At 37.3% G+C, this 21,826-nt stretch overlaps 1 protein-coding gene and 1 long non-coding RNA gene across 5 annotated transcripts in view; one reads left to right on the top strand and one right to left on the bottom strand.

Moving 5' to 3' along the window:
• The window catches only part of LOC137091488 (neuronal PAS domain-containing protein 3), a 406,675-nt gene that overhangs the window by 361,726 nt on the left and 23,123 nt on the right, over window positions 1–21,826 (bottom strand). The window lies entirely within an intron of this gene.
• On the top strand, window positions 4,580–5,617 carry LOC137091489 (uncharacterized). Its single transcript, XR_010908090.1, has 3 exons — window positions 4,580–4,919; window positions 5,030–5,200; window positions 5,307–5,617. It is a non-coding gene; the product is annotated as an uncharacterized lncRNA (long non-coding RNA).

The raw sequence follows: 21,826 nt of genomic DNA on the forward strand, positions 1-21,826 counted from the left end.
TATATATATATATATATATATATATATATATATATATATATATATATATATATATATATATATATATATATATATATATATATATATATATATATATATATATATATATATATATATATATATATATATATATATATATATATATATATATATATATATATATATATATATATATATATATATATATATATATATATATATATATATATATATATATATATATATATATATATATATATATATATATATATATATATATATATATATATATATATATATATATATATATATATTAAATATATATATATATATATATATATATATATATATATATATATATATATATATATATATTTATTTATTTTATTTTATTTTATTTTTATTATTATTATTTATATATTTATTTTCTTCTATTTATTCTATGCATTCTTTTGAGATGTATTTCTATGACTCATGACTAGTGAACAAATGATTCTTATCTGTTCGTTTTAGTAAATCCGACAAAAGATTCAAAAGCTAAATGACTCACTCACGGACTGAATCAGTTGGAGAGGTTCTTGATTTACTGATTCACTGAACTAAGAGGTTGCAATCGAAAACACATCATTTGGAGTATGTACTTACTTTCTATACGTAATTACTTCACAGGCACTAAAAAAGTATGTTCTATATACTATGAGTGTGTGTAGTATGAATATAATCTGGACATACTCCATTTGCCATGTTGTCAGTTCACAAATCATCTTCCCTGGCCTCATGGGATAGTAAATTGTTGATTATTTTCATACTTCAGAATCTCGGCGGAAGTAGTAGGTCATCCGGGTCCTTTTATGAGTACAGTAAATTCAAACACACTACTTGTCGCAAACTGTTTCGCCTACTATATAGTAGGGAAGTATGTGATTTTGGATGCAGCCAAAGAGTTCTTAATGGAATTGGAATCAAAACCAGTTTCTGGTCTCTGAACTACTAAATCATTTTTTCTAAAATAACTAGCACTGGGCCAATAATTCAAAAGGACATTTGGCCATTACTGCTTGACAAGTTACCTCTTCCTTATGTCATTTTTAATGCATAATGCACAATTTGCTTCCAAATATTTTAGTACATTTTAGTGTGTGTAAAAATGTAACATATATTAGTATACACATGCACATATATAGTGTTAAAATGAAATTAAAGCACCATACTTTTGCCATTTTATCAGTCATTCTCTGTTCCGCTTCTCTACTGGTATTGTCATCTCTGCTTGACCACTGGTAACTTTTCTAACACAACCTAGTAACCCAGTTAGTAAGCATTCTGTGGTGGAGTGCAGCTTACAAGCTTTCTGTGTAGAGGCCTTAAGCTGGTCTCTTGCAGCGTAGACCCAGCGTGAGCCATCTCACATCACTGCGTTCACGATACTCTGATTGGCACGTTCACCGTTGGTTTCCTGCTCACAAACTATGAACTTCCTGTATACAGAATATTTGGTGCCTGTTCTTTTCATTATTTTCTCTTTCTAGTTCTGCCAGTTGGTGCTGTTTTGACAAAACACGACTAATGAAACTGTAAGCGTCCCTCTGGTACTGCTCCTCCTTTCTGGGATAGCAAATTAATTTTTCCTCTGTACTGATTAAAAATTTACCTACCACATAGAGCGGAGCAAGAGCGGAATATGTAAATCTCCTCAAATTTCTCCACTTATCTCCATATCAAATGTTCTAGAGATGTACATTTCCCACGTAAAGCTGCCGTGCTGAGATGAGAATTTTTATAGTCGCAAATACCAGCATCTTTTAGACTCCCGTGTATATCAAAGAGCAACATTTATATCTGACAGAGCGCCGGAATGGCCTTGTACTGCCGAATCAGATGGGGAGGGAAAAATCTAAATCAAACAGGAGTTTATCCCATCCACACACACATGTCCAGGACAGAGAGGGGTCTCTTGTTGTTTGGCAGCGTTGACATTTGTAGAATGAAGCACAGAGGACGTGTTTCTTTAGCACGTGTGCTGTCGTTCCCGCAGAGCCGCTATCACCGCTTCTAAAGAGTGAGACTGAGCTCACCGCAGCGCTGATACTGCAACAAAACACAACCGCTCGAGAGCCCGGTTATACAAGAAACAACAAACGCTTTTAAAAAAAACAACTTTACCCTCTGAAGATGTGCTTGACATTTAACACTTCAGGAATGATCTGCGTTAGCTCACTGAATAGCATTTGATGCATACAAATTACCACAGAAAATCATTTAAACTCTCTTTGTTTCATTTAAAAAAGCAAAAATCACAATTAAAGGTTGTTTAGACACTTGGGACGATGCCAGTGTGATGAGGGGTTAAAGACCTAAATGTAAAGGTCATGTTTTGGTTTTTTTTATTCTTAAAACGCATATTATTTGTGTTATAATGTTGCCAAAATTGGCATATTTGCGGTGGGACATCTAGTCTATATATTTTTGGGTGTTCAAAAGTACATCAAGTGAGGCATGCCGTCAGGTTAATAAGTAGCAGTTTCTGTTTGACTGTTTCTGGCTTTTTTCCACTATCAGATTACATATATGGAGACAATAGGAAGGCATATATTCTCCTTTTGATTCTAGACAATGGTCAGGCAAAATACCTGCTTAGCTTGATGTAAACGGGGAAGTTAGGTCAACTTCCTGTGTGTTATTTTTGTTGTCATTACAACAAAGTTGAAAGCTATCCTATAACACTAGTCACATGTTAACATGTCAAGTAACTGCCTTAGTGTAACAGAAATTTAAGCATTTAAAAAAAAAATCATTTTGAAATAATCGATGCAACAAATGCTGAGCTTAAGTTGTACTGATCCCAGAAAACTCAACAAACAGCATTGAAAGAGAATATAAAGAATATTGATAAAATGCAAAGTGAAAGTGTGCTGTGTTACTGATTACATTTTTGTATTATATATATATATATATATATATATATATATATATATATATATATATATATATATATATATATATATATATATATATATATATATATATATATATATATACTATAAATCCTCATATTTCACACTGCATGAAAAGTGGGATTTTCGTCAGTAAGCGGCACTGTAGATTGTCGTGGAAGATCAGGTTTACGACTGTACACGGCAGTTTGCAGGCGACACCGAAAACTGCCGTGAATTGTCAGAAATTGACGTGGGCCTTGCTTGGCAGTTGTCCCCCCCAAGACCCCCCTTCCCTTAACTCCAGGGGAGGCTTTAACATGTAAATGAACATGCTGTGAGCTATACAAATGCAAATCAGGGTAGCAGGAGTTTTAACCCATGTGACATTTAAAAGGTATTAACTTCCTTCTAAGAAAATCTCTTAGATAGATCAGGCTCAGTATAGCCTAATTGTAAAATCTTAAACTTAAGCTTGAATTTATATATTTGATGAAAGTATTCTAGATTATTTATTGTGTGTCATTTGCAATCAGTCCCCGTGAATTCAGTGCGACTCGCAACTTTGACCAATCATTGCGGTCTCCTGCTAATAAGCGGCGTCATACATCAGCAAACTTTATATATCATATATCATTGCCTGTCAAAATTAACGTGTTAACGCAAATTAATTTTAACGGCACTACATATATATATATATATATATATATATATATGTGTGTGTGTGTGTGTGTGTATATATATATATATATATATATATATATATGTGTGTGTGTATATATATATATATATATATATATATATATATATATATATATATATATATATATGTGTGTGTGTATATATATATATATATATATATATATATATATATATATATATATATATATATATATATATATATATATATATATATATATATATATATACATATATATATACATATATACATATATACATACAGGGGTTGACATTAACTTGCTCACCGGCCACCGTGGCTGGTGGTTTTCCAAAGTTACTAGTCACTCAGCATTTTCACTGGCCACAATTTTGCTGTTTGGAAATTACATTGTTTATGTTTAAAGTTGACTTTGGCATATATAAATTACTTGATTTTGAATCATTTTACTTTATTTAGAAGATTTAAAACCCTTTCAAACTTTCAAATGCAGAATGACCCCCCAAATCTTGTATATCAGCTGGGATGTGCAGGTGGGCAAGGGGTGGGCAATATAATAGATTATAATAGAATATAATAGGCTAATATGAGAAAGGTAATATGACAGGCTATGAGTTATTTTAGTTAGTGTATATATATATATATATATATATATATATATATATATATATATATATATATATATATATATATATATATATATATATATATATATATATAATTTAAAAAATACCCTAAGCAGCATAAAATAAATAAAAATTCCGATACTAATACGACACAATGTAATTTATTGAATGTAATTGTCATTGGATACGACTTTCATCGAAAAGAATGTAACAAAATGTGGGCGTGGTCTGTGTTGTGAAATGAAACCACATTAAAAATTCCCTTAAACTGCGTTTGAAACATACAGCAAATCAGCGACAGAGGAAAACACAGAGCCTGATATTATGCAAACATTTACCAATAATGTGGAACGCGTTTTAAATCTGTTCAGTGGAAAATCCGCTGTGACGAATCTGTCCTCGTCTAACATCTGCTGTAAATCCAGGTAAAACTAGCTGCGTGCACGCGCCCGTCCCCAGATAACATGATCCCCAGTTGATCCGTAACACCGGCGGGAAGAAACAGCTGAATGCAATCAGTGGGCTATCTCGTCAGCTTGCTCAGTTTGCTGCCGATTTTAACGAGCAGTTAACTTTAGTAATCTCCAGGATGCTGTCCATAGATGATAGGTTGCTTGCTTTGGAGTCGAAAAACTGTGTGGAAGATACTAACTTTAAGAAGAGAAGACGAGTGCCTAAGAGAAGACCAGTCCTAAGATTGCGGTAAGACTGTTATCTAAGCTAAAGTAACCTAAAGTAAAGCTTTTTAAGTAGCACAAGCTGAAATTAGCCTTGCTTTATAAAAGTGTTTTCTTTTTCTGGTCATTTTACAGGAAGCAGTACGCCGTCTTCACAACTTCGTCATAACACTCATTTAATTGTTTTCCAGCTGCATGTAAGACCTAGAGACAGTACGCAGGAGGTAACTTTACAAACATCCAGTTCTTGCATCGCACGCAGAAGCTGTGAAGAGTTCAGCTCGGAGTCGATTGAGAAGAAAGAGGGTAAGATTTATTAGATTGGATCCGTTTTTGGTCAGTGTGACTATTTTTCAGGTGCATTTTACGCAGTACATCGCGCAATACTGATTGTCTTTATTTGTTTTTACAGCTGCTACAAGCAAGAAAGAGTGTGTTAGCTGAGGATGAGGTGGGCCTTTGGAAGTGCGCTACCATAGACCTGATGTCTGATGAGGAAGACGGCATAGTTCGCGCGGTGTCTGGATGCACTGTTTGACCAGCCAGGAGCTCGCCGAGCTCTGTGCCACGCTGCAATCGAGATTAGAGGCGATTCCAAAGAACAGGGCAACGCACGACAGACGTCTGAAAAATTGACTTAAAACAGACAGAATGGCGCAAGTTACAGCTCTGAAGCGGAAAACAGAGACTTTATGGTGCTGTAGGATTTTGGGCTTCTCGTGAGCTTCCTATTGTTGTGTGGGCAGATCTCAAACGTTTTGCATTTGGTTGTGTGTTTGTGTTTGTTCTAATAAAGCTCTTTCTTTGAATAAACTGCACGTCCCTGTCATATTTTCCTTTCCTCAATAAATGAATGTCCTTGATGGTTATAATAGCGTAGTCCATAGGATAACAATGACATGAATATAAAACATAATCGCATATCACATGAATATGAATATATACAATTAAAAAATAATATGCAAATCATAATTTTATATATATGTGTGTAAAATTATTATAATTTGGGGGTTTAAATTTATTAATTTATTACCCAGGTTGACCAATAGTAACAGATCTGCCAACCAATCACGAGTGATATTTCTTGTTTCAATGTAGTAGTTTCAACCAATACTGAGTGAGGAAATTCAAGCCATTCCGGCAAGGCGCCGCCCAGAGCTGCTATTCATATGCTAATTAGAGCCATTAGCGCCGGCGCCAGCATGCCTCCGCAAGCTCCACATACGTCATGGTTCGTTTCCGTCAATATGTGGCACAGACGAACGCGACGTTCACAGGCTGTAAACTGACGTTAATTGTCGAAAATCAGGGAGATTTCCGGCCGTTTACGGGGACGAAAATCCCACTTTTCATGCAGTGTCAAATAGCTTTAAAAACATACTAAATGATAGAAAATACGGTTTGTACAGTATAAAAACCATTACGCCTACGGGGAGTCCCTGTAAACCATATACACCAACATATATGTGTGTGTGTGTGTGTGTGTGTGTGTGTGTGTGTGTGTGTGTGTGTGTGTGTGTGTGTGTGTGTGTGTGTGTGTGTGTGTGTGTGTGTGTGTGACACACACACACACACATTTTTATTATATTTTCTCTGCCTGTAAGGCCTCGATTACATAATTTCCAGGGACATTTATTAAAAAAGTAAACTGGGTCCATTTTAATTTCATGCCTTTAAAATCCTCTGCAACATAATGAAGGTTTCTTCTCACAAACTACTTGTTTCTTTTACCAGAAATCTCATAAAATACCACTGCAAATCTAGTTAGCAGTAATGATCATCTAAACCGTTATACTGGTCTCACTTCTTTTACTGGATTGTAAAAACTGGGCTTTTGTATATAAAAAGTTCCAATAAAAAACCCTACATTTGACTTAAAATGAAAAACTTGTGACATTTATACCAGCATGTGGTGCAATTATGAGAATAATGCAAGTGCGAAACCTTTATAATGGTTTCAAAAATTATTCAGACAGCTTTTCTACACAGCTAAAAGATCCAAGATCTTATTAAAGTACTTCTGAAATTAAATTATGAAACAATGCTTTTTATAGAGGCGAGAAAAAAACACGACTTCAATCACCTTCCTTTTTAAATCTTGTGGCACTGCACTAATTAATTCTATTGAAATGAGTCTAATTAAATTGGCCTAATAAGAGGCAGCTGACTGCCATCTCTGAGCACAGACACAAAGCTTGTAATAGTCAGGTTATCTCCACCGTCCACAGCCGCTCCGACAACGCTAAGCCTTGTAAATACAGGCCCCTCTTACACGGGCACCAATATCTCCGGCACTAGGGGAGACGAGAAAATTCCCACAGCCTCTGTGTGTGTGTGTGTGTGTGTGTGTGTGTGTGTGTGTGTGTGTGTGTGTGTGTGTGTGTGTGTGTGTGTGTGTGTGTGTGTGTGTGTGTGTGTGTGTGTGTGTGTGTGTGTGTGTGTGTGTGTGTGTGTGTGTGTGTGTGTGTGTGTGTGTGTGTGTGTGTGTGTGTGTGTATATAAAGACAAGCTTTTTTTTCAGGTGTACAAGAAGACGAGGAGATTTTCTTTCTCTGAGAACATATTGTTCATTTTGTTTAATTGATGGGGAAAAATAAATTTCAAGTCCCTCTTTTAGCACCTTGGTTTTCAAAGAGGGGCCCAATTAAGGGTCCTCAGACAAAAGGAGATTTGGAGTGGAAGAGCTCTTCTCTTCCTCCGCGAACACTTTCCCATGACAGAGCGGGAATGCCTTCGCTCTGGAGTCACAGAGGAGCAGTGTGCAGGATGCTGTTAGTACCGAGAGGGAGAGAAATGCAATCCTTTGTTCTGCTATAGCAGGATCCCGCTCCGCCGTCGCAGTTTAAACGCTCATCTTTCACGGCTGCTTCAGTACTGAGAGCGAAGTCTTATACAGATGCTTAAAAATTCATACGCCGCTGTCTGTGATTGACTACACTCACACACTAAACACACTAAATGCATCATATCTGACGATGAGCCTGAGAATTTTGTAATTTTGTTTAAAATGGAGTCAAATCAGATCATTACAGTTCTGTCAACAGATGATGGCTAAATATTAATGTCATTACACTAATGTGAACAAAACTAAACAATGAAAAAGCTGAACTGACGTTTGATTAATTGACAGACATCTGGGGTAAAAATACAAACGGGGTAAGATACGAACATGTAAAATTTACCGTGAAATCAAAATAATTTTTTTTTTTGCAGTATTTATCTGTGAACAATATTATTCTTTTTTAATGTATGTTCCCTCATAATCTTTAATCAGCGTGACCGAGAACGATAACTATAAAAGATAATGATAAATATATAGTTCTAAAAATTGTTCTCAATATTAAAGAATAGCACACCGTAAAGAGTAGTAAATAGTAAAGAGTTCACACCACAGCTATAATGATAACAGCACAGAGAAACAATAATGTTGGAATCACTTTCAGAGCGATTTAACCCAGCTGATGAACGATAAAAACATTGACAGCCAATCAATGTCACATTTAAACGTGCTTGGAATAATCAGAACGATATTGTCCGCTGCCGTGGACACTAATAAAGTTATCTTTATAGTTTTGAGCCAATGTTTTGTGTGGTTATGCAAGTAACAGTATAATATCCAATCATAAGAATGGCAATTTTGACATTTCCTTAAAACTGCTTACAGACTTTCCTGTGTAGAATGCTGACAGCTAGAGTAAATATTTAGCAAACATTATTATTATGACAAAAAAATCAGATAATTTTGCAGGCATTTGCTGTGTTTTTACATTACAAAATGTACAAGAATAACATTAGCACACCTTAAATGACACCGAAAATCCTTTAGGCCTGTCAAAAGTGTACAAAATTGATGTGCCAGCATTATTCAAATAACACTTGTTCCGGATTCTTACATTACTCTGCAAAATATTTTGCTAGTCTCGTAAATCACGTAATTTGCACGATTTTATGCAATTGTTTGCTAGTAACGTAAATCAGAATAAACAAGCTCATCGTTTAGAAACGTTTTGACACCTGCTTAAAGCGCCCATCGCTGATCAAAACACACACACGTCGTCCAGTCTACATCCATCATGCCGTTCATCTGAAATGCCGCAGAGCTTTGAAATGTGATTTACTGGATGTGGGATTAACTCCAGCAAAGCAAATATTTGAATGAAACAAATGGCTTAGACAACTGAAAGACATGTGCTTTGAATCATGTTTGAATTATGATAAATTAGATTTCAGCTCCAATAAAATCTTAGGGAGGAGACCGTGAGCGATGTGACTGGGGTGGAAAATCACATTTGGAAACGTGTCGGCCATCGTGTGAGGTTTTCCCGCCCCACACGCGCTAGATCACTTTAACTAAGTGGATCCTGAACGACCACAGGACAGACACGATTAAACCTGCCACATTACTTTTACCATTCCCCAACAAACAAACACCGTTGCCTTGTGTGCTTAGAGTCTATCCCTTCTACATGATGTCAAACAGCTGACCGACCACAACCAAAGAAGGTTGGAAAAATGTTCTCACTCAATACACGACTCTAAAGCAAATGCTCAAACCGTTACAGAGCTGGACTTGTGCTTAGAGAGAAAATCTCATAACACCGTTCCAGTGTATTTCAGGTTTGTAATACGGTCCATAAATACCTTCCTTTGCTTTTGCGTTCCAGAACAGACTGGAGGAGAGAGAGAGAGAGAGAGAGAGAGAGAGAGAGAGAGAGAGAGAGAGAGAGAGAGAGAGAGAGAGAGAGAGAGAGAGAGAGAGAGAGAGAGAGACCCTCAAAGAGTCCCTAAACTGAGCTATTGAATTCCTTTAGCCTGAATGAATTGTCAGCGAGCAACTTTAAGACATTACTACAAGCTCAAGTAGTCTAGGGGTATTTACCCAAGAATTCCCCAAATAAACTCAATAATGGTAGCTAAATGGATATAATTGTGCTTAGAGATCAAATTCTGAGGAAAAAAAGTGAAATCACAGAAACATATGGGAAGCATTTCCTTACGGGAACGTTTCCAGAACGATCACGCAAGCTGAAAAATACATTGACGCTAAATATAAACCACAAAAATAGAGTTTGGCTAGTTTCATAAACAATAAAGAAGGGTAACTTTTTCAAACTCTGGCAACGTGCTACAGCCTCCCAAGAGGGTTGAAATGTTTCACAAGAGATGAGAGGAGCGTTTGTGTTGAAATAAAAAATGGAAATGCGCACAGCCTACTTGGTGGAGAATGCGGGCTGAAATCAGCCCCTTTTGTCTCTGAATTATCTGAAAAGAGACCAGCTAACTCGAGGCCTCTGAAAACCCACTTTCCACCGCCACCCCCCTCTGAAAAATCAGCTCTTTCTGCCAGAGCTGGTGACCCATTAAGTATATTGTGTACATATGCAAAAGGGAGGCAGGCAGGTGTCCGCAGAAACACTAGAGCTATGTCACAGTCTCCGATGGGAGAGGAAGAGGAGATCGGCATGATGGCGGAGGAGGAACGGATATCGGGAAGGAGGGGGAGGGTTGGTCAGAGCAATGTCCTCTAGCCGGCACCCTAATGCAGTTCCCCCTGAAACATCCGCCTGATGGACGAGTCTCCTCACTCCTGCTTTCTAATCAATTTATTTAGCAGCTAAGATAAATATCCTGCGCTGAGGTCGGGGATTAGAGAGCCCTTGTTTGTGCTGTCTGTAAATGCGGCGTTACGGCGAGAAAGGCAGGGCGGGGGCTGTTACCGTAGAGCGGCACGTCTGTTTCTCTGTCCATCCGAGCGGCCGGGAGTGAAGTCCCAGCTTATGTTTATTTATTCAGCTGATGTCAATACTTTACACAGTCACTCAGGAAGGAACATCCAGGCCCGTGCTTGGCAGAGACGTGCGCAGAGGAAATCTGCTTGTCATTGCTGCTGTTTCACGTCGCTAACAAATGCATCACCACACAAGTCAACCACAGGGGAGGACACACGTTACCCCCTCACAGACACGCATTACGGACAGACTGAGCGAGTTCCTGCCGAGAGAGGCGTGTGAATCGCTCTCCCGTTTCTGCCGCTTTGCTCCTGATGGGTCTATAATAGTGTTTCCCAACTTTTTGTCTTATGTGCCCCTGCAGCCCAATAAGTAAGGCTCTAGTACCTCTACATTGACACCACAACTCAAATGTACTCCTCACATTACACTAGATTCCCTTAAAAAAGAAACTGAATGTAAAATCATTCACTACAAAAAAGATAATTGTGGTAATTTCAACTTTTTGACAGGCCTAATATATTTTATCTTAATCTTTTTTTTTTCATAGGTTTAAATTAAAATATGTAAAAACTGTGTTTGAGTAAAGAAAAAAATCCCACTTGTTTATTGCACAATCTGACAATGCACAATGCACAACTGAAAAAAAAACTGATATAGAGTTAGGCCTTATGGGAACACCTGAGGGACAAAATTCTAAATTCTGTACGCTTCATTGGTTCATAGTAAAGTATAGTAGAATAAACTAAAAATTGTCAATATTTAATCCAGCCACAAGTTGTTTTGATGGTACATTTAAGCTGGTTTAGTTGATCTACCAACCTGAATAAGATTGTGTTCACCTGGTTTAACTGATTTTCTAACCTGGCTGACAATCACTCTAAAACCCTCTAAAACTAGCAAAGCAGGCAAAATAACCACATATGACAGTCTGGGAGACCAAACTACTTTAGGCTAGTGTTGTCAAAAGTCAGGGTTGCCAACTTTTAAGTTCAGGTTGGAGTGAGATTTTTTGGGGGCCGGGGGGGGGGGGGGGGGTAATGCTTTTGATCTTGATTCAGTATCAGTTTATATCTAGTATATATACTGTACATAATAATATGTTTGTTTTGGCACTAGTTTAAACATTTCTTGGGTCAGATTATATGTGCCATTCCTTAATATTCACTTGTGACTGCTTATATAAGTATCATTATTCATTAAAAAGATTAGGATGCAAGTTATTTAAGTTTTGAAATTTCACATTTAAAGAAATCTAGTGTTTGATCATCATATCTAAATATTTATTAGAATGCAAAGACTGCAATATATTTTTGAGCAACTAGATTACATACATGTATATTTATTAAAGAGCCATAAGGCACCTAATGGCATTACAAATAAACATTAATATTTTTTAGCCACAAAATGACTCTAATTTGCCTCTTTCAATTGGAATTATCTATTTTAATATTAATTACTACACTAATTGTAATATAAATTTGAGAAGAAATACAAATATTAGAAGAAAAATATTTTAAGTGGTCATTTATTGAAAATAATTGTTGCACAAATAGTATTTAGTACCAAAAGATCTCCTCAAAATATTCAATAAATATAATTTAATGAGTATGAGTGTGACCTATTAGTAAGGAATACCTGAGGGCTAAATACAAGAATAACATTAATGTTAACAATGTTGAATCTCTATCACTCTCCATAATAAAACGATCCTGTAAATATGGCTGACTTAATAATCAATAAACACTAACACTATCCTGTACTGTTTACCAAAACTTGCAGCAAACATCTATATAGTGAAACTGTTGTGTATCCGCTTAAGCCATTTAAATTCATTGGCAGAGCGCTAGAAGTATTGAGCGCTCATGGGCCACGTGACCAGCGCGCGCCGCAGGGAGACGAGAGCATGCAACTCCGCTTTTCAACGACTCTGGCTTTAACATTATGCCACATTAGCGCCAAAACGCTATTTATTGTTTGAATTTCATTAAAACACATTAAAAAAATTAAAGCTTATAGCTTTGTTTAATATCAAAAGCAGGTTTGGCAATTTGGCGTGAGATTGAGTTGGGCGGAGTGAGAGCGTGACACAGAGCCTGAAAGCGTGAGTATCACGCCAGATGCGTGAGAGTTGGCAACCCTGCAAAAGTACCGACCAAGATACCAAATCAGTACTGAAAGGTTAAAAATGGGACGCTTTGAGTGCTGTTGAGCCGTATCATCAAATATGTCTGTGATTGGATACAACGATCAGCACTTCACAAACATGAACTTGGTATGAGAGCATATGTTAAATTGCCATATTCATTCAGCAATTGATATGTCATGCTAATGCTACCAAAGCATTGTGTAACCAATAATCAAGTTAGTTGGCCAAGTTTCCAGTAGTATTTAAAAAAAAAGAGTATAAAAACGAGCAGCTGGAGGCGTTTCCTGTGGGCGGAGCTAAAGAGGCTGAGCCACGAGAGCGCGCAGCGTTGAGAGCGCCTGAAATCTGTGACATCATTTAACGTGGAAAATAAAATGTTATCCTAAATAAACCATGGCTATCAATCAGGCTCAACCATACATATATGATCCAGAATCTGATCCGGAGGCTGAAAATGAACAGGAGCAGCAGCAACAACAGGTCTCTATGTGGTACTGTAACTGTATGCTTAGCGGCTTGTCAACATTTGTGTGTGTTTACTTGTGGTTTATGAGGACATGATTTGGTTTATGGACTATTGTATGTGGCTAAACCTTAGCAGTAGCAAGCGGAACGGTTCTGCACGTCAGACTAGGGTTTACATAGAACAACAATGGAATAATAGTGCAATTGAATGAAGAAGAGTGCTTTGTGTGGCTTAATATGACATTATTTATTTATTTATTTATTTATTTATTTATTTATTTATTTATTTATTTATTTATTTATTTATTTATTTATTATTTATTTATTTATTTATTTATTAGAATCTCTTGAAGCATCGAAAATACAGTTTGGTCCAAAAATATCAAAAACTATGAATTTATTCAGCATTGTCCTCTCTTCCCGTGTTTCTCCAAAAAGATTCAATCGGCTAATAAATCAGTGAATCGATCAATGCTTCGGGTCGCCAATCTTACGTAATTTCAGCAGTTTGGCGGTTTGATGCGATCTGAACTTCTGAAATCAAGTGACATTGGCGACCCGAAGCATTGATCGATTCACACCGTTTGAATCTTTTTGGAGGAACGCGGAATGCTGACAATGAGACAATGCTGAATAAAATCATAGTTTTTGCGATGCTTCAAGAGATTCTAATCAACTGATGTCACATATGGACTACTTTGATGATGTTTTCATTCTCTTTCTGGACATGGACAGTAAGGTGGGCATTGACTACATATGCTCTGGGTCTAAAATATAAAATATCTTAAACTGTGTTCCGATGATGAACAAAGGTCTTACGGGTGAGGAACGACATTAAGGTGAGTCATTAATGACATCAATTTCATTTTTGGGTGAACAAACCCTTTAACTCACCGCCTGCTTCCAATGCACGACCGTGAACCTTTATCATTGGGACCGCTCAGTCAAAAACACACTGCTTTGGTGACATTATTTATTTGGTAAAGTCCTGTGACTGTAGTGCAGCGTTTATGCGCATGCATTTGCTCCCTCGCTCTGGTCGCTCGTGCACGCACTTTTCCGGGAGAAGAGCCCCTACGTCCCGTCCCGTCCCGTACAGGGAAATTTTGACGTCACACAGACCCATGCTCAAAACAATTTTCTGGAAACTTTTGAGAAACTGGAATGAGTATTTTTGACACAGAAATACTCCATCAAACGTCCAACTTATTTTTTGAAACTTTTTCCATGTTTAGCATGGGAATCCAAGTCTTTAACAGTGTAAAAAAAAAAAAAAAACTTTAAGGGCAAATAAAATCTGCCAGGTCTGCTTACTTTCTTTTTGAATTTCTGAAATTTTGATGCAACTGATACCTCAGTTTTGTGTGTGTGTTTTGCCAACTCTTTTGGGTTTACAGTGTACTCTGTCAAACTATCATTAACATGCTGTGATTTGGAATGTCCTAATCCAGCATACAGCATACTACTGACACTAATAGCATCTAAACTGGGGTGCTATTGCTTCCATAGCCTCAATTCTAGCACATAAGAAAATATAAATTCTATCGCTGGTGAAGTGCTTTAATAGTCGATAAAAACAATGTCACCACGTATTCCTCCCCCAGCTCTGAGGTGAGTCATTTGCCATGCGGTTGAGATTTTCCCCAGCTGGGAACTGGAGAGTCTTCAACTGTCGGTTTGATTGCACTAGCCTCAGGCATTAGGTTCAATCCAGCATGTCGCACCTCAGTAGTCTCACACAGACAGCTGAAATCTGGCTCAATTTACCTCAGGGATTTGTTAACTTTCACATACATTTAGCTGTGCAGTTGGCCAGCTCAAATTGATAAACCTGCTGCTCTTACTGTGGTGATTTCTGAGATGCCAGGAACCTTCACCAAACCCAGCATACCAGCTGACACACACTTGTGCCGTGTTCTCCAGCAGTGAATTAGAGATGCTTCCTTTTTCATGAAACCTTTTTCATGAACTTGCTGAAAATGAGATAATAGTAGAGCTTAGTCTCTACTTCAGACAGGCCGTTAACAGACCATTTGATGCATATTGTACAAAAAACTGAAAAGAGCTTTCATAAAAAATTGCAAGTTTCAATCTCATTGACTGTTTTTGCCACTGAATATTTGATATTAAAACATCTGCTTAAGATGTTAAGCTGCATATAAAATATGCAGAAATAGCTCCTCCTACTGGCTGTTAGTTTTTAGCCTTTTTAGCCCAAAAATAAATCCTCCGATGACGCAAAATGATGATATTTGCGTCAACTGAGGATTTCTTTCCAGAAACAAAATACATAAATCTCTTGTCTCAAGGGAATATTCATTACTCGAATATACTCCCGGGTTTCTACTGATACAAAGCCATATGCTAAATCGCTGAAGTAACTCTAACTTTTTTGCCCACCAGCCACTGTGGCTAGTGGTTTTCCAAAGTTATAGCCACTCAGCATTTTCCCTGGCCACAATTTTGACATCAGCACCATGGGGGAAAACTGCCATATATGCCATATATTTTTATCATCTCTTAATTTAACAGCAGGTATTTAGGCTACTGTCACTTTAAGACCTGATGCACGGATCCATTATTCTGCTACACGTGTGTTTTCATTCTTAACTGTTTACGTTCACCTAAAACATAACTAACTGTGTTTATGTGAATACTTGCCAAGACCTGCATTGAGATTATTTTGTGAAAAAGAAAAAGACGAGTTTATACAGTTTTCTTCTTGGTATGAAAGTTTAAAAAAAAAAAAAAAAAAAAAAAAAAAAAAAAATTCCTCCACAAATACAGTATATCTGAATCAGTACCTGTTGACTTATTTTTAGCATTACACTGTATGTACAGTCATACCACCCAGTCATATACTGGCTAAACACTGTCCATGATGGTCAGATGGCTGTTTCCTGTCTAAGTTGCGGCTCTTGGCCAGAATTACCGGCTATGAGGATCAGACTTTAAGTAAGACTACCACCAGCTTCATCAGAACAATGCCATTCCTAACTAAAAAGTATGCATTCTTGAAAATAAATACAAAAAGTGAGGGGGAAAAAGAAGCAAAAAGTACAGAACCACTCTAGCACCCAAGAGAGGCACTGGAAAAAGACAGTTATTTAAATGTAAATAAATAGGAATTTTATCTGCTCCTTCCTCTTAAAGTTTGCTGCTTTATCTACCAACTCCTCTGGCTTTCCTCTGCAGTCGCTCTGTCTATTACAGAACCTCCAGCGCAGGTCACACCGAACAGAACACAAGCCGCATCCTGGACCTGCCTGCTGGAATTAATGTGGCCGGGAAGAAAGCGTTGCTATCGGCTTGAGACCATTACCACATGTCGTTTGTCATTTTCTATGATACCACAATGCGCTAACATTTAATTTTCTGCTGCACTTTATCAGTGGCCAAGTTCTCTCTCTCTACGCTCCATTGTCTTTGACCTATATACATACAACATGCCAGATGGATGAGAGGAGAGCATCCATCGTTCGGCCTCTGTCTATGACAGACATCAGACATGCTGACAGCTTCCCCTCTGCTCGGGATCACAGGGGCCTGTTGGAAGAAACTGCACAAGACCCTTCATAATAACGATAGAAAGAAAAAAGGGGGATGGTTTTAAAGGTGACATACATTTATCCAGATTATGTCTCTTTGTTACTTCTTCATCATTATCAGTATCAATCAATATTGCAGTACTTTCAGACAATTATCGGCATGACATCTAGGCTGATGTTGGAAGCAAATAATATCCTCAGGACTTATTTTTCCAGTTCTTTCTAGGGATGCAACACAGAAAGAACTGAAAGAACTGAAATTTTGCCAACTGAAAACAGCTATTTTCAGTAGATTAGTTAGATTTATAATATCAGCTCTCAGTACTTTCCATCAATTCCTTCTGTTGCATTTTCTCCTAACATCAAATTTAAGTTTGTGCGTGTTAAAAGAGAAATGTACACGTGCAGGAACACTGGATGTGTGTGTTTTTTTTTCCATTGGCTGTCCTTGTTCAGTCTAATGCAGCATGAAAGAAAAGCAGAGAAAGCAAAAGACAAGACGCATATTACTTAGATAAAACACGGGCCGGGGCAACATGAAAGACCTGCTGCAGACACCATATTTCAATGAGATGTCCGTCCTAAGCTAAAATAATAAATACAAATGGATCGGCTGCAGGAAGATGAGAGGTCAGAGTGGTTTGAAGAAGAAAGAGGGATTTAGACAGAAGACAGAAGACATTAAGCAGTGAGCATGAAGTAGATGACAGACAGACGGAAAAGGTAGGCCAGAGACAGGATGAGCTGAGATGAGACTCGGCGGGTGAAAACAGGGATCGATCGTGTGACATCACCGATGAACTGCTTTGATTGGATCAATTCATTCTGTTGCTGATGTGTAGAACAGATTACAGTGGCGAGACGGAGACAATATCGCATGCGTTTCAAGTGGGGAAACAAGAGCTGTGGCGCACTTATCCATGACAATGAGACCGCAGTTGTGACGGTCAGAAGAATGGTCATAAACAGTTGCAATTACTGCAAAAAAAAAAAAAAAGTGAGTTTTCTTACATGCACTCATTGTTATAGACTTGTTTCAACATGATATTCTGTGCTCAATAGTCTATGCCAAAAATCCCTGAAGTTGTTGTAATTTTACAGATTTCCATGGGGAGATTTGTTCTTTTCAGAAAAACAAATTCTAGGCTGCCTGTCCTCCATTTATCATAAAGTCGTATAGTTAAAAATCAGCTCCAGAGAAAAATAATTACTCCACAAAGGCCCGAAAACTCACCCCAAGGTTTTTGGTGTCACTTTTCAGTCATGAACGCACGTCATTAACACGAGCAGTGAGCAGCAAACCCTCAGAGAACTGCTCTAAATCTCCAGGCCTTTGGTCCACCAAAACTTCTCTCTAATACAAGAGCACAGCATATGTGTTAAAGTAAAGACTGCTTCTTGTTTCATAACCTCAATACTACAAGTAATAATTACAGACCAATACTTTTTTTCCATTACGGCCGACAACTGACACACAAAATGACAACAATGGCCAATCTATACCTTTTCATCCAACCTTTTAAAACAGATAAAGCATTCACAATGGGTGAAATCACATGTTTAAAAGTAAATAAAGCATCAAACACTTTAAAATGGAGTGCAAAAGATAACTGTACTGGTACTTTAGAAAACTGCCATTAGCCCTATTCAAATGGGACTAGTTTTTCAGAGGGACGTTAGTGAAATTCATGTTTCACAGACAGATTTTACGATTTTAAGCCCGTCCAAATCTGCCAAGTCAGTGTTTCTCTCACATAACCTCTGTAAAAATTCCAGGACAAATGACCTACTGTAACACACAGAACATGACCTTCTGGAACACCCACGTCTAGAAAACACACACTCCCACCTCTGTAATAAACAGAGATGGTCAGCCCCGTCCGTCCGAAACAGTACATGAAATCACAGACGGCAAGAAATAAGAATTGTAACTCAAACATTGAAAACTAGTCCCATCCGAATAGGGCTAGAGAAAAATAGCATTTTTGCTTGAATTAGTCATTATCTGCTATATCGTACGGTCGCCCAGTAGTGCAGCCGTACTAAATGAAACCACAACACAACAAATTTGCCACAACACAACGGAAACAAGGCACAACACAACGAAATCACCACAACACAACGGAAACGAGCCACAACACAACGAATTTGCCACAACACAACGAATTTGCCACAACACAACGGAAACAAGGCACAACACAACGAAATCACCACAACACAACGGAAACAAGGCACAACACAACAGAAATGCTCCTGACCACGAGGTGGCTCTCGGAGTGCAATAAAGTTAGTTTTCCTTGCCATTGCTCTATAGATTGGCCAGTCTTACAAAGATATAAACACTACGATCAGTTTTAAGTGTGTAACCATTGTATATTGACATGAAATATCAACTCAAAATCCCCTACAGGCATTATAGCTGCATATTTATACTCAAAGACGCTTTTACTCGCGATCACGGCACGTAATGCCTAAGGGAACGTCTGCCAATTCCACCAAGTGGTTGAAACGTATAATTTTATTAATTAAAATTACTTTTTTTGTTTTGTTTAAAGGTTCAAATTCCAATGTTATGCATTGAGTCAGTTTTTTAGAATACAAAAAAGCTGTGGGATTTTAGCATGTCTGACAAATTACATTCATACAAATTACATGTTTCAACTGCATGGTGGAATTGGCAGACGTTCCCTTGGGCATTAAGCGCCATGGCAGCGTGTAAAAGCGTTTTCGAGTATAAATATGCAGCTATAATGCCTGTAGGTGATTTTGAGTTGATATTTCATGTCGATATACAATGGTTACACACTTAAAACTGATCGTAGTGTTTAAATTTTTGTAAGATTGGCCAATCTATAAAGCAATGGCAAGGAAAACTAACTTTATCGCACTCCGAGAGCCCCCCGTGGTCGGGAGCATTTCTGTTGTGTTGTGGCGATTCCGTCGTGCAGTGGTTGAATTTAGTATGGCTGCACTACTGGGCCACCGTAATATCGGCCTAATCATATACTGTTAAAAAAAAGGAAAATTTTTAACTTTTGCAGTAGAATCGACTTGGATGTTTAAGTTTTTTCAACTTAAATTATGTTAAACTGAATTTAAAAAATGAGTTACATCTTGTACAACTAATAAAAACAAGTTTAACATTGCTTAACTTATTTTGATGAGTTGACAATGTAAAAACATATGTTGTCATAACTTATTGAACATATTTTTTTACAGTGTACCATTGTCATACTGATGTTAAATGTTAGTTTGGATAAGTTTACCCAAAAATGAAAGTTCCGTCATCATTTATTTACTCACCCTCAAGCTGTTCCAAACCTGTATGAGTTTATTTCTTCTGATAAACACAAAAGAAGATATGTTGGTAGAATGTTGGTAACCAGGCAGTTGATGGTAGCCATTGACTACATTGACTATTGCATCGATAATGGGATTATTTCTAATAATCAGAGTAAGGTCTTCAATTTATAAGTTAATTAATATTAATAAGTTTATATGTTTATATGACACAAACAAAACTTGTCACTCCAGTTTACATGCAATTTTCATTATTCTGATTATTAGGTAACACACTCAGATAGACATACATTATGCATGTTACCAGCTATTGTTTTAATCAACTCACATCAAATTCAAAATACATTTTTATGGACGTACTGTTTATTGTTTGGCACATTGATGAACATAGCAATGCTGGGTTTGCCTACACTGCTGTCGTGTTCTTTGCGCTTTCTAAATGAAGATAGAGAACAGAGAATGCATGCCCAGCGAGCTGTGTTGACAGAGTTTAGCGATTTGGAGAAGAGAAAACTTGAGTATAATGTAATTGAAGAAATTGTGTGAACAACGCGGCATCCGTGTAGAACCGAGCATGTGCACTTTGGTCAAAGCAGTGCAAATGCATTTATTGCAAATATGGTTACTACAATTAAGAGCTTAAATCACATTCATTTGATCCAAGTATTGTATTTACACAAGGTACAGTTTAATCGAAATATTGACAAAATCCCATTATAATCGCATTATGAGGGTGCATGTACATGTACACATTGACTTCCATTGTAGAAATAAAAACACTATGGAAGTCAATGGCTACAGTCAACTGTCTGTCACCAACATTATTTCAAATATTTTCTTTTGTGCTGAGCAGAAGACAGAAACTCACACAGGTTTGGAACAACTTGAGGCTGAGTAAATGATAACAGAATTTACCTTTTTTTTAGTGAGCTATCCCTTTAAACTACTAGTAGACTATTAAATATGCCACATTTAAAAAATGTGCCATAGAAAAAGAGCATACTTGAACTGGGGTATTACCTCATCTACTCTGGCAACATCACATCAATATTGAACAAATGTTGTTTTTATGGTGACCAATTTATTTTGCATCCCAACTAATAATACATTGGAATGCAATATTATTTGTACTACTCATACATACTGTAATACAAAAACCATGAATGTTCTGACCGTAAAAGACAGGGCCAGACCAGACTGGAGCCAAGCATAAGCAATGTTTACCTCAAACACTTCAGCTTGCTGTGCTGTGATGCTGAAATACATCAGCTCATGGCCACAAGCAACCAGCCAAAGCTTGAAATCCTCTCTCTGTCTCTATTTCACGTGCCCTCTGCTCTCAGCCCTCCCTCTCTACATTCAAGCCGTCTCTTTTTCTCTCAAAGACCTCTCGCTGTGGTCATGTCCAAGCCCTCTTTCATGTGTCTGCTCACTGCAGGTCCATTTCATGTCACAACCACGTAATTACCGATTTGTTTGGGGGAGAGGAGGGATGGATGGATGGATTTCATTTAAAAAAAGACATGAGGATTAAAACGAGATGTAAACATTAAAATTAAAGGGAGGGAAAAAAAGAGAGAGATTTTTCTCTTTTTTCCTGAATCAATATCATTGCTTTGACAGCACACTGAGCTTGTGTGAATTGAATGTGTCTGAACAGATCGCTAAAGCTTTGAGCGCGAGCCAGTCGGGGACAGACCTCAGAGAGAACAACACTTAACGCTTTCAGCCACAGCCAAAT

The sequence above is a fragment of the Pseudorasbora parva genome, chromosome 10 (genome assembly GCF_024679245.1).
Source record: "Pseudorasbora parva isolate DD20220531a chromosome 10, ASM2467924v1, whole genome shotgun sequence".
Classification (NCBI taxonomy): Eukaryota; Metazoa; Chordata; class Actinopteri; order Cypriniformes; family Gobionidae; genus Pseudorasbora; species Pseudorasbora parva.